Genomic DNA, 14154 nt, shown 5'->3' with positions numbered 1-14154 from the left:
AGGTGTCTTGCACAGGGCCAGGAGTTGGACTCAATTATCCTTGAGGATCCCTTCCAACCTACATATTCTATGATTCTATGAGTCTATGAAAACTGTCTTCCTGCAGTTTCCTGCCCTCAGAGCACAGAAATACTGGTTTCTTACAGGAGCTGATCGTAACTGCTGCTTTTGACTCTCTTGATATAAAATACAGGGACGATGGCACACTGCAGTCAACTACTAAATGCAAACCTTGGTTTTTAATGCCAGGACTATAGCCTTAGCAGAGAAAGCAAATTATCCAGAAAAACATGAGCAAAGGAGTGGTTTACAAAAGAAAAGCTTTTCTTGGGCAAATCCTATAAGAAAAGTCCAGGCAGCATTTCCATACTCTCCTGATACCAAGCAGATGGTGTGAGTATCAGGTGTCTGCTCAACACTTCTATCAGATACAATAAATAATACACCACTAATACAGAATATCAGTTTCATTCTGTTCCTACTTACTTGAGACTGCACTGCATGCATTACCTTATCTCTAACTGAATGCAAAACATCTGCCCAAACCCATCACTGGAGACTGAATTAAATTTCCTTGGCAGTAATATTATTATATATGCAGCATGTATACCTGGTCCTGTCTTTTCTATTTTCTATCTTAAGCATCTTGGAAACATAAAAGCAGTTCAATTTGTCGCCTACTCAGATACTTTCTACCAAACAATCTAATGGGTCAAACCCTGTGAAAAATGGTAATGTCTCTTTCTTTTGTCAGTCCTCTGACAGAAACCAGGAAAAAAAATACATCCCACACAACAAAATCAAGGCATTGTTTCTCAAATAGCGTGTCACATTAGCAGAAATTTTACTTTGACATCCTCCTGAATTCTGAATTCCTTATAGTATAATTATACATTCAGCGAAAGTGATCCACTTCTATTATTTTTGAGGAAGTATCTTGCACAAGAAAAGTATAATTAAAAGTGGTACAGCATTTAAAACAAATGGAACCAGAAAGGATCACACTCAACAACAGTCATGAGGGAAAACTGCCAGACCACTGATGGCTGTGAGAGTCTTTCAAAGTGATCATTAAGTAGAGAGGAAAGGTGAATCAAGCAGATGAAAATGACCTATATAACTTAATTTACTTGACTTTCAATAAAACTTCAACAATATACCTCATGCCTTGGGAAGAAGGCATTAATTCTTGCAATAGCATTATGCAATGGGAACAGCAGACCTTCCTGATGCAAGAGCAGGACCTTTCTGACAGAGGGCTCTGGCATAAGTCATGGGGGCTGCGCTGGTTTTGGGCCAGGTAGAGTTAATTTTCTTCACAGTGGCTGGTAAGGGGCTGTCTTCTGGATCTGTGCTGAACACAGGGTTGATAATATATAGTTTTGTCATTGTGAAGTACTGATGCCTGAACAACAGGCCCCAAGCCAAAGCTGACCTCTAGATGAACCTTCCAACCAAAGGTTACATGATACTTGTATCTGCTCATTAGTAAAATATGCATGATCATTAGCATTATGATATTTGTATCCCCTCATTAGCGGAATATGTAGTGTGATAAGAATCAATTTATCTTTCTGTGTTTAGAGGCTGGACAAGGCCATGAAATCAGACATCTGGCCTTGTTTGGAGGTATATGGTCAAAGCCAATTCCCTTGGTTCCTCCTTGAGCCCTGGCCAGGCTTTGGGTAGAACCCAAGAGGAGGATGAAACCAGATGTTTCCACACTAGAAGGTATGTAAGCTTGTTTATTCCGCAATATAAAAGCCGGACTTCCTTACAGCAAAGATGGAGACCTTGCTTACGAGTGGACGCACCGTGTAGGATCTCCCAGTTACCAGGAGTGGCCCTCCAGTCCTTCACTGTGACCAGGGCTCCCCAGCTGATGTGTGGATCTGGATGTTGGTAAAGTACTAGGGTAACCAGTGATGTATCTTTCTTCATCACTATAGGCAATCTTTTGTAGTAATGACTGAGTGCATTGCTTAGCTTATTCTTTTGTAATTCTTTGCTGTGTTGAACTATAGTAAATTACACTTCTTCCTTGAAGTTGGTGTGCTTGTCTGTTGTGCTGACCCTGCCCACTGGTAAAATGTTTTGCTGAGCAGGGCTTACACAGAGTCAAGGCCTTTTCTGCTGTTTGTACTTCCACACTGGTGAGGAAGTTGGGGCTGCATGGGAGGCTGGGAGGAGACACAGCTGGGACAGGTGACCCCAACTGACCAAAGGGATTTCCAGACCATCCAGACCATATGGCATCGTGCTCACTACATAAAGCTGTGGGGAAGAAAGAGGAAGGGGGGAGCATTTGGAGTGATGGCATTTGTCTATCCAAGTAAGCGTTACACGTGATGGAGCCCTGCTCTCCTGGAGATGGCTGAACACCTGCCTGCCATGGGAAGCAATGAAATAATTCCTTGTTTTTCTTTGCTTGTGTGCATGGCTATTTTTTCCCTATTAAACTGCCTTTATCTCAACCCATGAGTTTTCCAGCTTCTATACTTCCGATTCTCTCCCCAGTCCCACTGGTGGGGGAGTGAGCAAGTGGCTGTGTGGGGGTTGGCTGCTAGCTGGGGTGAAACCATGACAAGGACCTGGGTCCAATTCTCCCAGTTGCTGGTTGGCTGTGAGGAGGCTTTTATACCAGCCAGCACTGCAGACCTCTGCTCAATACAGTACCAGAAACACCTTTCCTGGGATACCAGCCCTGGACAGAAAGTGCAAGACCACAGGAAACTCACTACATCTACAAACTGCAGTGTATAAATCTGAGAACCCACAAACACCCCAGAGGAACGTAAGGTTCCTCCACACAAAAGCCCTGGTCCGTCTGCACAGCCAGGATGTTCTCACCTATTGCCCACCACCCTCTATTAAGGCTACCAAAGCCTGCCTTAATTATATGGAAAGATTTGTGTGGTACCATCAAGGCAACCCTGTGTGTCCTGAAAGCCTTCCTACTGACTTGCCAACCCAGTCCCCAAACCTTGACAATGACATCTGTGGGGGCCAGGGCAGAGCTTCATTTCGGCAAAAAGCTCCTTCCTCCTCACAGGAGTCTCAAGAGCCACATGCAGGTGCTCCTCCATCTTACTGAGAAGTCCCTCCTGAACAAGGATGGGTACACTGGTCACCCTGTTTTTTTCTGAAGAGCTACAGTCTCCAAAAAGTAAACAAACAAAAAAAAACCCAGACAACACACAAAGAAACCCCAACTCAAGTGAGAAAAAAAAAAAGGACTGGAAACCCCTTGGAACACATTAATGAAAATCATTGCCCAGTGGCCATTAGTTGTGGAATAAAGGCCATTTGATGAAGAGACATAACCTAACATTACAAATTTACCCCAGCTATGCCAGAGGGAACAAGAAAACTTATCTTCCAACATAGCACAATGTAGGCAAGTAGAGAAATTCACAGGTGGAGGCAGACAAGGAAAGAGACTGAACAGCTGATGTCTACATGTGCTCACTCAGACTTTCTGCTTTTTCATTGTACTAGGACAGTGGTAGTGCATCAACAGTGATGAAGTAAAACACGGAGCAATTTGCTTTGCTCTCACTTTGTTGAAAAGCATATTCCTCGTGCCCCACGTGGATCTCACAGCTGTGGACAGGGCACCAACATCAGAGCAGAGCTACAAGGGGAACTGCTGCAATATGGGAAACCAACGCCTTTCACTGAAGGAGTGACATCTCCTCCACAGGAAAAAAAAAAAATCATTGACCCCACAGGGCCAGTACTGAGACTTTAAAATACATGCATACATGATGGATTCATACCTCTTTGTTTCATAGAGCCTGCTGAAGTGATTCCAGGTTTTTACCTCCCCCATCTTCACAGTATTATCCCAAGTAAATACTGTACCAGTTAAATGGCGTGTAAACTAAGCTAATCAAACACAGCCAAACTATTTAATCAGTATCTAGGACTAGGAGGTCAGCAGAGGTGACACAGTTTTTAGAGATGTCTGACTGGAAAGAGGTCACTTAGCTTTACAGAGTTAACTATCCAACAGAAAAGCACTGAATGTTAACACACACACACACAAACATAAAATGCAAAGGTTAATTGTGCATATCTTTGATATATGGATCTGAGCTGCTATTTTTCTTTGACTCCTGGCTAGACCAAAACAAATTTTGACCCTCTTTGAGACTGTTCAAATGCATACAGCAAACACAGCGTGTTAAAGCAGATGCAGCATATTGAAGAGAGCTGAATTTAAGTGCGGAATGTGACTTGCAAATAAAGGGCTGGGTGAACAACCAACCTCCATATAAATTGCCTGCTGCTGTATTTCAGTAGTGCTCCACTATATTGTGGAGCTGTTCCAAGACATAACTTACTTGCAATGCTCAGTATAATGTATTCTCTTGTGGTCAAAAAGAAATGGTAAATCCAAATTTACACATTTTTTTTCCTCTGACAGACCGCCTCTTTTCCTCTGTACGTGTGAATGGATTGCTAAGAAAGGCTCCTGTACACTGCTATATTGAAATCAGTCTCATTATTTCAGAACAGATTATTGAACAAGAGAAAAAAAATCTAACCAAAGGGTAGGCTATTTGGGGGGGAAAAAAACAGGAAAAAAATGCTTATAACTTAATTATCTAGTGAAACTTGCAAGCATTAATTAATTTAGGCAAAAAGCTCCTTCCTCCTCACAGGAGTCTCCAAGTGTTTCTGTTTCCAAGAGGTTAACTCACCTGTATTTTGCAGTATAGTACCATAATGTCTAATATTTACAGGAATGAGCTCTTAGACTGTTTATGGTGAGACAAACGGAAAAGAAAATCTACTTTCTGTGTGTTTATACATATTGTATACATAATTTTATGACTTTCTTCACTCACCCGCACAATAAGTAACTTCTGTTCCTCAAACCAAGACAAATTTGTAAAAACAGAATATCTGACCCAGCTCTGCCCAGCCAAAAAATCATTGTCACCAGTATTTCAATCAAATCACACTGCGTGTTCAGCAGACACTTGGCACTGTGCCTGATCTTTAGGCTGATGCCAAACAGCAGGTCAGACAAAGTGGGTGGAATACTACATTGCTTGTTTAATTCATAATATTCAGTTCAGACCAAACTTGTCATTTATGGGGTTCTTAGCTGTGTGTGAAGCTGTGTGCAGGAAACAGGATTTAATTGAAACAGGCCTTGGACACAAGTTATTTGCATGAGGTTTTTTTTTTTTGTTGGCTTGGGGGTACAAGTTTTAAACTTGTAAAGAGAATCTACATTCTCTTTACATGAGACTTGTGACTTGAAATCTAGAAGATTTGGAAAATACCCACCTGACAGTGGATAGTTAATAATAAATCATTATAAACACAAAACACAATGCTTCTTTTTAACCTGCTTATTTCCACAATAGTTATAGTAATAGTACTTCTGGAAATCAGAGATGGAAATGTTAAACTTGAGTGGTTTGAAATTAAGTCATCAGCACTCATCAAGTCTGGTAAAATTGCTAGGATACACATATCTGGCATAGACTATGCCAACCACTTTACAGAACAGTTTCAATTCTAATGTACTGGTTACACAATAAATGTTTGCCTCCTGGGTTTAAAAAAATTAATACTGGCACTGTAAGAGCTTGGTTTTTAAAAGCACACCCTTGTTTTTATAGTTACAGATAAGAAAGTTTAAAAAAAAGAAACCAGACATTATTCTTCCCCCTACCAGCGCTAAAAAAAGACAGCATGAAATCTAAATTTTGAACAGGAAGTACTCACTTTCCTCATTAAACATGAAAAAAGACTCTATAAAACTCTTTCAGTTACAACAAAATCTGAGCAAATATTTAACCTAAGAGTGTAGAGTGGCATGATGCAGTATGACTATGGACTGCCATAGGGGAACAATCCACACGATGGAAAACAGAAAACATTCCACTCCATGAGTAGCTGGGCATCTTCTGTGGCATGAGCAAAGCTGGCTCAACAGCAAGGATCAAAAACTCACAGATAAAAAAAAAAGTGCCAGCTTCTACATTTGAGAATAGTTCATTAATTTTTTTTCCATGCTGCAATATTTTGCAAATTCCAAGCTATGACATTTGGAGTGTTACCAGCTAAAATATGCTGGCTCCTTATGGTGTGTTGCAGCAGATTTTGCAAACTATCACAGGGTGATGAGGGTTTTCTCTACAGCTTTGGGAGAACACTTGTAACATAAATACATCCTCTCCCCTCTGTACTTAGACTGCAGAGATACCAGAAGTATAGAAACTACACTCTGTGGCTTCAGGTTTAAGGAGAGAAGACAAACAGAAAAGTTACACTGCAACACCAAGTGCATACCAAAAGCTAATCTTACCCTAATTTCGGCTCTCATTCTAGAGAGAATGGAATCTATTCTCTCTTCCATTGCTGCATGGAAGTACCTGCTGTAGCCGAGATAAGGTGTAAATACCGTACCAGTGTGCTGTTCAACAAAACGGAGGAGGTTTCCAGTGCTTTTCTGCACCAGGATGACTTCTGGGCAGACATCAGCACTGTGACAAGGACAAAGCTGAAGATGTGCCAATTGAGAAGCGTTTTCATTTCACCACAGTGTTTTCCTCTTCATGCCACTGACATCCCTCTGCACACCCGTTCCCATATCACACTGGCTAATGAGCATGTTCTCATGCCTAGCCCTGACCTTTCCTCCTACTGAAAATGGTTTCCTGTCCCATCCACCTTGGCCATAGAGCAAAGCTACTCCCTTCCCATTGCACAGAATTTTTTGCTTAAAAAAAAAAAAAAAAGGCAAAAAATGGCTACCTAGCGTGCAATATCAGCATTTTCCTCACCTACCACAGAGCACAACCGTACATTTTACACCTCACATCCTGCCATCTCCAGCCCAAGTTTCCAACCTGTTGAGATGATTTTGAAATTTGATTCTGTGCTCCCGTATCTTTGTGTCTCCTTCTGGCCTCATGCTCTACACAACTGCAACACAGAGAGAGGTGTGTTATTTCTTACCCTATATCATTCAGGAACATCTGGATAGGACAGATTCCAGCAGAACCACAGCTTCCTCACCCTGTAAGTCAGACACCTTCTGCATAAGATCTCTCTTTTCTCTCTCATCTGAGTATGGAACAAAACAAGTTTAAAAAAAAAAAAAAAGAAAAAGCATCTACCATGCTAATAGACTATATTATATTTAGTAATACAGAATATAGAATACAATTTCAAAATAAAATTATATTACTTATATGTATATGTATTTATAAGTAAGCATAATTTATTATTTAATAATAAATATATTATTAATATTTATATATGACACATCTTTTAATATTTATCAAATACAACAGCAGTTATTTTGGGTCACTACTGCAGAACCTATTAAATGCAGTTTACAGCGTGTAAACCATAGTCCTTGACCACGTGGAAATACACACCCGCAAAATAAATGTCTGGGTTCAGCAGAGGCATACTAGAAACTCTGTTTTTTAATTTGAGACAGGGAAGGAGGAGATAACAACTTCAAACAGGGTAGCAGTCAAGCTCTGGCCTTTCCCGGGCAGCTGTCGTCTTGGCACTGCTCGAACCTATCTTGGCTTACAGCTAAGAGGTTATTTCCCTGCTCTCCCTCCCCACTTAATGGGTGTCCCTTAGGACTTCTCAACACAAGAGGGGGAGGAAAGTGACTCAGATTCGAAAATACATTTGTCTCAAGATGCACTAAAAAAACACTGGTGGTCCTTGAATAAGTAACAATTTTATTTGAAGGACAACTTACAATAGTTACTCACATGAAGGGACATGGTTAGCAAATGGCCGTGTTCATAAACTTTGCAATATGAGAAAGAGGAAGGAAGAGGATAGCGGGGAGAGGGGAAGAGAAAGAAAGGGAAAAGAGACAGAGAGAGTGAGAGAGATCCCTGGTCCTGAATCCAGCCAACGGGGCTCTTTGATATCCTGAAGTCCCACACAACGTAGCTCCCTGTCCTTTTTTATGTTGGTTGCTTCAGGCGACCCCCCCTCCATGCCTAAACAGGGCGGGGAGTGGCAGCCAATTTATATGTAAATGAGTAGTATCGGGAATAACAAAGTGAGTACAAAGACTGTGGGTTTTGCATAAGGGCGGAACAGGACCGTAGTCACCTTAGCATCACTTTAGCTTTACCTCGGCTGATTCCAGCAATAGGTCTTCCAACCCCTCAGCACCCCATCCACACATCTCATGGTGTGGCTCATGGTGTGGCTCCAGTTGCTTAATTTAATTTCACTTTATTTCATTTGAGACATTTCTCCAGCCTACTAGATCAGCAGCGGTTTTTCTTTTCTCCAGCCTTAACCCCATGAGGATAGATAGTAAAATTTGACATTACAAAAACCAGTTGCTGTCAGCTTTAAACATATTTCGAAAAAAACTGCTGTAGAAGATCATTATATCATGGACACCTTTCTTGCCTATTTCTTTCGTGAAGATGCAGCTGTTCTTAGGTGAAGGGACTGGACAATCACGCTTTCAAACTATAGCATTGGTGATGCAAGAAAGTCCACTGGACTAGATGAAAAGTAAAGTATCAGGTACATTTGGATCACCGCTATACGGTTATGTTCCTGTTTTCAGAAAATGCTAATTTTTTTATGCCTGATTGTCCACACTGATCAAAGACAGTCACTTTACTGAAGACCACAGAGGAAAACAACAGGGCAGACCACACAAAAAAAAAAAAAAAAAAAGGAAGAAATAAATTGATGAAATAAACAAACCTGGAGAGAAAATGGGACAGGAATCTCTTCCCTCCCCTTATCTCTTCCAGTTATCTTGGGTACTATTTGTAAAACACATATGTAAAATATTTAAGGCATGATGACCACTTTTAGAAAATAACTACCATGAACAATAGAAATAAAAGCTTGCAGAAGGTCACAGTGCTCACTCGGTGAATACCATTAATCTAACCCTGTGATTCTGCACTTAGAGGAAAATTTTTCTTCCTGTAACTTTTCATAGGACTAAAATCCTAAGATGGCCAGGTCCAACAGAACTTACGTGATGTCTCTGAGCTAATATCAGTCAAGTGAACAAAAGTTTCAGATCCTGCCTGTTGCTAAACAAAAATAAGAAAAGGGAATGGAAGCCCAAATGAACTCTCAAGCAATACAAGGACGACGATAAAAACTTACTGTGCAGAAAATGTGGAAAATACCTGTAATTGAGAATAGCCCCTAGATCATGCAGAATAACTTCTTAGCACACAGCCAGGCAAAGAGGTTCTACTAAGATCAAACTAAACCCCGGATGTGAGATAGGTCCTTTTCACCATACTGTTCTAAGCAAAAAATACAATACTGAAAGTTATCTGCTTACATCCCAAATGTGCATGGATGACTGAGGCCAAAATACAACACATTCTCACCATGCTGAAGGCACCTATTATTTTATTTCTGTTTCCATTTTGAATGCTTAAGGTCAGACAGTCATATGACCAAGACCTTTTATTTACTTCAGGAAAAACATGGATGGTCAGTGGCCAGCCAGGGGTGTCATTAGGGAATCTGTGAGGTATACTCGTTACCAAAGAAACGAGAGAGGACTGACACCCTGTAATTTCTGTCTTGCAAGACAATTCACCAACCTGGCTAGTAAATAAAGTTCATAAATCAACAAATCAGAACCAAGGTCAAGTAACTGAAGATGAAGCAGCTGGGCTCCATGGGTCCTCTTCATTATTCATAGTACTAAGGTGTAATTCTTTTGAGCTCCTTTAACTTATGCAAATCCATCATGGAAACATTTGACTCCTTTTTGAATATTTTTCACAGAAAGGGACTAAAAAAGCCAATAAAAATTTGCTGTACTTTTAAGTCACTAATCTTCATCTCACCCTGTTTTACTCTGCAAAAAGGTGTGCAGCAATAACCTTTGGAAGCAGAGTATTATGTTCAGCTAGCTACACTTGAATTACCAGATGTGTAACAATCCTCGAGAGGAGCAACTGCCACACACATTTCTGTGAAAGCGCCTTACAAACAGCAGTTAATTTTCACACCACCTCTGTGAGCTGTGCATGGATGGGTTATTGCTCCCAGAGCGCAGATGTGGAAAAACAGCGGCACTGTTGAAATGAGTGCCAAGGTTGGGATCACACTTAAGACCTTCAGACCTCTTCTGTCTACTTTTTATGAGTAACAGGGAAGGAAGGCAGAGAGGCATAAAGCTGGGAGACTGAAAATACCAAAGGATGTCATTGCTGAAACTCCAAGTCTCCATGGATCTGCAGTGGGTGGACACATGGCAGCCCACTCAAACTGGCACCAGGGTGAGGTTCAGTGGCCTCTTAAGGCAGGTGCAGCTGGTGCCTGCCAGGTGGGAACAGCTAAGGCAGCAAACTGCTGCTGCTTTAGGAACTTTTGACTATAAATCCATTATCACTGCGTGAATGAAACAGAATTATACCATGCTTTTGAAATTTTCAGTGTAAGTTTCAGTGTATAACTGAGAAAACTACTTTCAGCGTACAACTATAGAAAACTTCCTGGTGTAATACCAACTACCAGTGCATAGATGCATCAATACAGGGGCAATATCAATACATATTTTCTTACAAAAAAACCCCAGCTTGCTAACAACGGCTAGAGAAGCACTCGAGCTGTTATGGTTTCTCCACAAGTTCTAAGTTACCTTCTGAACACCTAGCTATTTCAGTGGAATACAAAGAAAACCTCTGCTACACTCTTGAGATGAGTTAGAGGCAACAGCAAAAATAGTAACTCCATGGTGTACCTCTGTCACAACAAGTTTTACACTGCATGTAAGACCACCTATCATCTACTCAACACTTTCCGTTAATACTTAGACCACACAGTATCTTTTTGCCAATTCTTGTATCTATCACATCTTCAGGTGCAAGGTCCTTAAACTATCAGGTTTGTTTGTTAGCTTGCATATGAAGGATTTCAAAGAGCTGATAAACTTGAGCAAAAGGTTGAAAAATAGCTTTTTGCTGAAAGCCACAGGCAAAAGGGGAAGAGGGGCTCTGTGCATGACTTAGCCAGGTCGAGCACCAGGCTCAGCACAGGACAGTAGGTGAGTGAATGAACCATGTGAATCCAACTTTTGTGTGGCTTTAGAAGTGAGCAAAACCAGGTTTAGCCAAGCCTGAAGTGATGCTTGAATAATCAGCCTGAGACAACTGGCAGATTTGACCCCCAGGGCAATTTTTCCTGGCTTCTGGTAAGGCCAGACAGTCAGAAACGGTCTGAAACCATGCACATATGCTGTGGGGAAGGCCTGCAGCCCCGGCGTGGTGCTGGTTATTAGGTTAATTGCACAACCACGTGAGTACAGCCCTGTTGGTCTGAGCTCTGAATTATATGGAGGAGAACTGAAGAAGCCATGAGGGAAACAGGAACTGGTCACTCCTGACCTGAAAAGACCTTTTGGGGTTACTCTGTTTGAGGAAACAAAAAAGTTAAGAAAAACAACCTTAGTTCCTGACCTGAAAAGTTGCCATCCAGAACACAGCAAAGGGATGTCATTATTTGTTTTATGCAAATTCTCACTGCTGCTATCAAGCACACTAAGCGCTGAGTCCCATTTCTCTTAAAACCAACAGAAAAATGAAAAACATTAGTTTGTGCCAGTTCACAGCTAAGCTTCAGCATCTATCACAGTCTTAGCATTGCAACACCACTGGCAGAAGTTGTATTTCTGAGAACGATAGTGGGGGAATGGCAAAGAAGACAGTCAAAAGTAAACTTCATGGATTAACAATTCAAATGTTGAAAGCCAGCCACGTAAAGGGATGTCATTTTTACTGAGTGTTTTAGGTTTTTTCTATGACAGATCTTCATTCACTTGAATGGAAATAGCTGTACTCTACATCTAGTACTACTGAACTGCCAGCTGTGTTCAGGAGATATTTATAACCATTAACACTGTAGATGGAGGGTGAGTTTTAATGTGTCATAGTTATTCCTCTGGCTGGAGAGTGGCTCTCTGTCTGACAGCTAGAATTTAATTGCAGAAGGCTCAATATATCTCTCCAACGTTTTCACTCTTTTCCTTTGCATGTAACCATCCTTTCCAAGCTTGCTTCTGTTTTCTGGCTTGCCTTATTGCTCCTGCCTCGTCTCGGTGGCAAGCCAAGTTGGTGAGGAGCTGCCTTTCCCAGTGCTCACCCCACCGCCTGCTTGGGCTGGGGACCAGAGGAACCCCTCGGAGCTCCCCTGAGGGAGGTGCCAGAGGGCCCGAACCTCACGTGGGGCCAAACCACACCGCCAGGCACTGGCCCTCGGCCCCGTTGTCGGTGCAACCGGGAGACCCGTGGGGCCCCAAACCACAGCCCCCTGCGCCTGCCCACCTCTATTTCAGCCGGGGGCTGGGGCTGGGAGGGGAGCGAGGGCTGTAAGGGTCGCTTTTCTTTTTGCAAGAGGGTGCAACGCGGGGCGAGGGGCTCCACTCCACTCCGTATGTTGTGACAAACCACGACCCCTCAGGCACCGCTGCCTCCCCCCGTCCTTCACCGGCACGCCCCGTGCAGCCCGGGGGGGGGTCACACCGAGCCTTGCCACTGCACAGCGCTCCGCGACAAGGCCGGGGGGCCCGTGCCTGTGCCCGCTGAAGCTTCCAAGAGAGCCCTTGGCCGCGCACAAAGAGAGCGAGCCAGACACGGGAGTATCGCCCGCCCCCGCGCCGGGCAGCGCTGGATGCACACACACGCAACCCCCGCACACGCATCCACACACACGGTGCGGCCGGGCGGGTCACGTACCTGCAGGTGCCTGTCCGTGGGAGCGCGGGGCGGGGAGCTGTGCTATATCGCCCGTATTGCATGGGGGGATGAGGGCGATATCGCTCGGGGCTGGGGCGGGGGGGCTGCTCCGCTCCCTCCGCCCTCTTCCTCCTCCTCCTCCTCCTCCTCCTCCTCCCCGCGGTGTGTGCGGGGGTGTGTGGTACTCCGCGCCGGAGGAGGCAGCGGCGGGCTCCGGCTCCTGTCAGCCACCGGAAACCAGCGCCCGGTCCCCCGCACCGCAGGAAGTGTGCAATGGCACACCGCACACCGGCCCGGACTGGCAGCGCACCGCAGGCAGTGTGCCATGGCACTCCGCACTCCGCACAGCACCGCAGGCAGTGTGCCATGGCACTCCGCACTCCGCACTCCGCACAGCACCGCAGGCAGTGTGCCATGGCACTCCGCACTCCGCACTCCGCACAGCACCGCAGGCAGTGTGCCATGGCACTCCGCACTCCGCACTCCGCACAGCACCGCAGGCAGTGTGCCATGGCACTCCGCACTCCGCACACCGCACACCGCACAGCACCGCAGGCAGTGTGCCATGGCACTCCGCACTCCGCACTCCGCACAGCACCGCAGGCAGTGTGCCATGGCACTCCGCACTCCGCACTCCGCACAGCACCGCAGGCAGTGTGCCATGGCACTCCGCACACCGCACACCGCACAGCACCGCAGGCAGTGTGCCATGGCACTCCGCACTCCGCACTCCGCACTCCGCACAGCACCGCAGGCAGTGTGCCATGGCACTCCGCACACCGCACACCGCACTCCGCACAGCACCGCAGGCAGTGTGCCATGGCACTCCGCACTCCGCACTCCGCACAGCACCGCAGGCAGTGTGCCATGGCACTCCGCACACCGCACACCGCACTCCGCACAGCACCGCAGGCAGTGTGCCATGGCACTCCGCACACCGCACTCCGCACAGCACCGCAGGCAGTGTGCCATGGCACTCCGCACTCCGCACTCCGCACAGCACCGCAGGCAGTGTGCCATGGCACTCCGCACTCCGCACACCGCACACCGCACAGCACCGCAGGCAGTGTGCCATGGCACTCCGCACTCCGCACACCGCACTCCGCACAGCACCGCAGGCAGTGTGCCATGGCACTCCGCACTCCGCACTCCGCACAGCACCGCAGGCAGTGTGCCATGGCACTCCGCACACCGCACTCCGCACAGCACTGCAGGCAGTGTGCCATGGCACTCCGCACTCCGCACTCCGCACAGCACCGCAGGCAGTGTGCCATGGCACTCCGCACACCGCACACCGCACTCCGCACAGCACCGCAGGCAGTGTGCCATGGCACTCCGCACTCCGCACTCCGCACAGCACCGCAGGCAGTGTGCCATGGCACTCCGCACTCCGCACAGCACCGCAGGCAGTGTGCCATGG

At 45.2% G+C, this 14154-nt stretch overlaps 1 protein-coding gene across 3 annotated transcripts in view; it reads right to left on the bottom strand.

Annotated features, from left to right (window-relative positions):
- Positions 1–12934, bottom strand: part of KIAA1958 (KIAA1958 ortholog) — a 54852-nt gene extending 41918 nt beyond the window's left edge. Inside the window, exons 1-2 of one of the 3 annotated variants that reach the window (XM_032095258.1) lie at positions 12735–12934; positions 6873–6948 (exon numbers count right to left, since the gene is read on the bottom strand). The gene's annotated coding sequence lies outside the window, so the exon portion shown is untranslated. Of the gene's footprint in view, positions 1–6872; positions 6949–7041; positions 7066–12734 lie in introns of those variants that run through there. The other 2 variants (XM_032095259.1, XM_032095257.1) reach the window with 2 other exon arrangements.
- Between the last annotated feature and the right edge of the window lie 1220 nt (positions 12935–14154).

This window comes from Corvus moneduloides, chromosome Z, assembly GCF_009650955.1.
Source record: "Corvus moneduloides isolate bCorMon1 chromosome Z, bCorMon1.pri, whole genome shotgun sequence".
Classification (NCBI taxonomy): domain Eukaryota; kingdom Metazoa; phylum Chordata; class Aves; order Passeriformes; family Corvidae; genus Corvus; species Corvus moneduloides.
The sequence above is the reverse complement of the archived record's forward strand: the minus strand, read 5'-3'. Positions and strand labels throughout refer to the sequence as shown.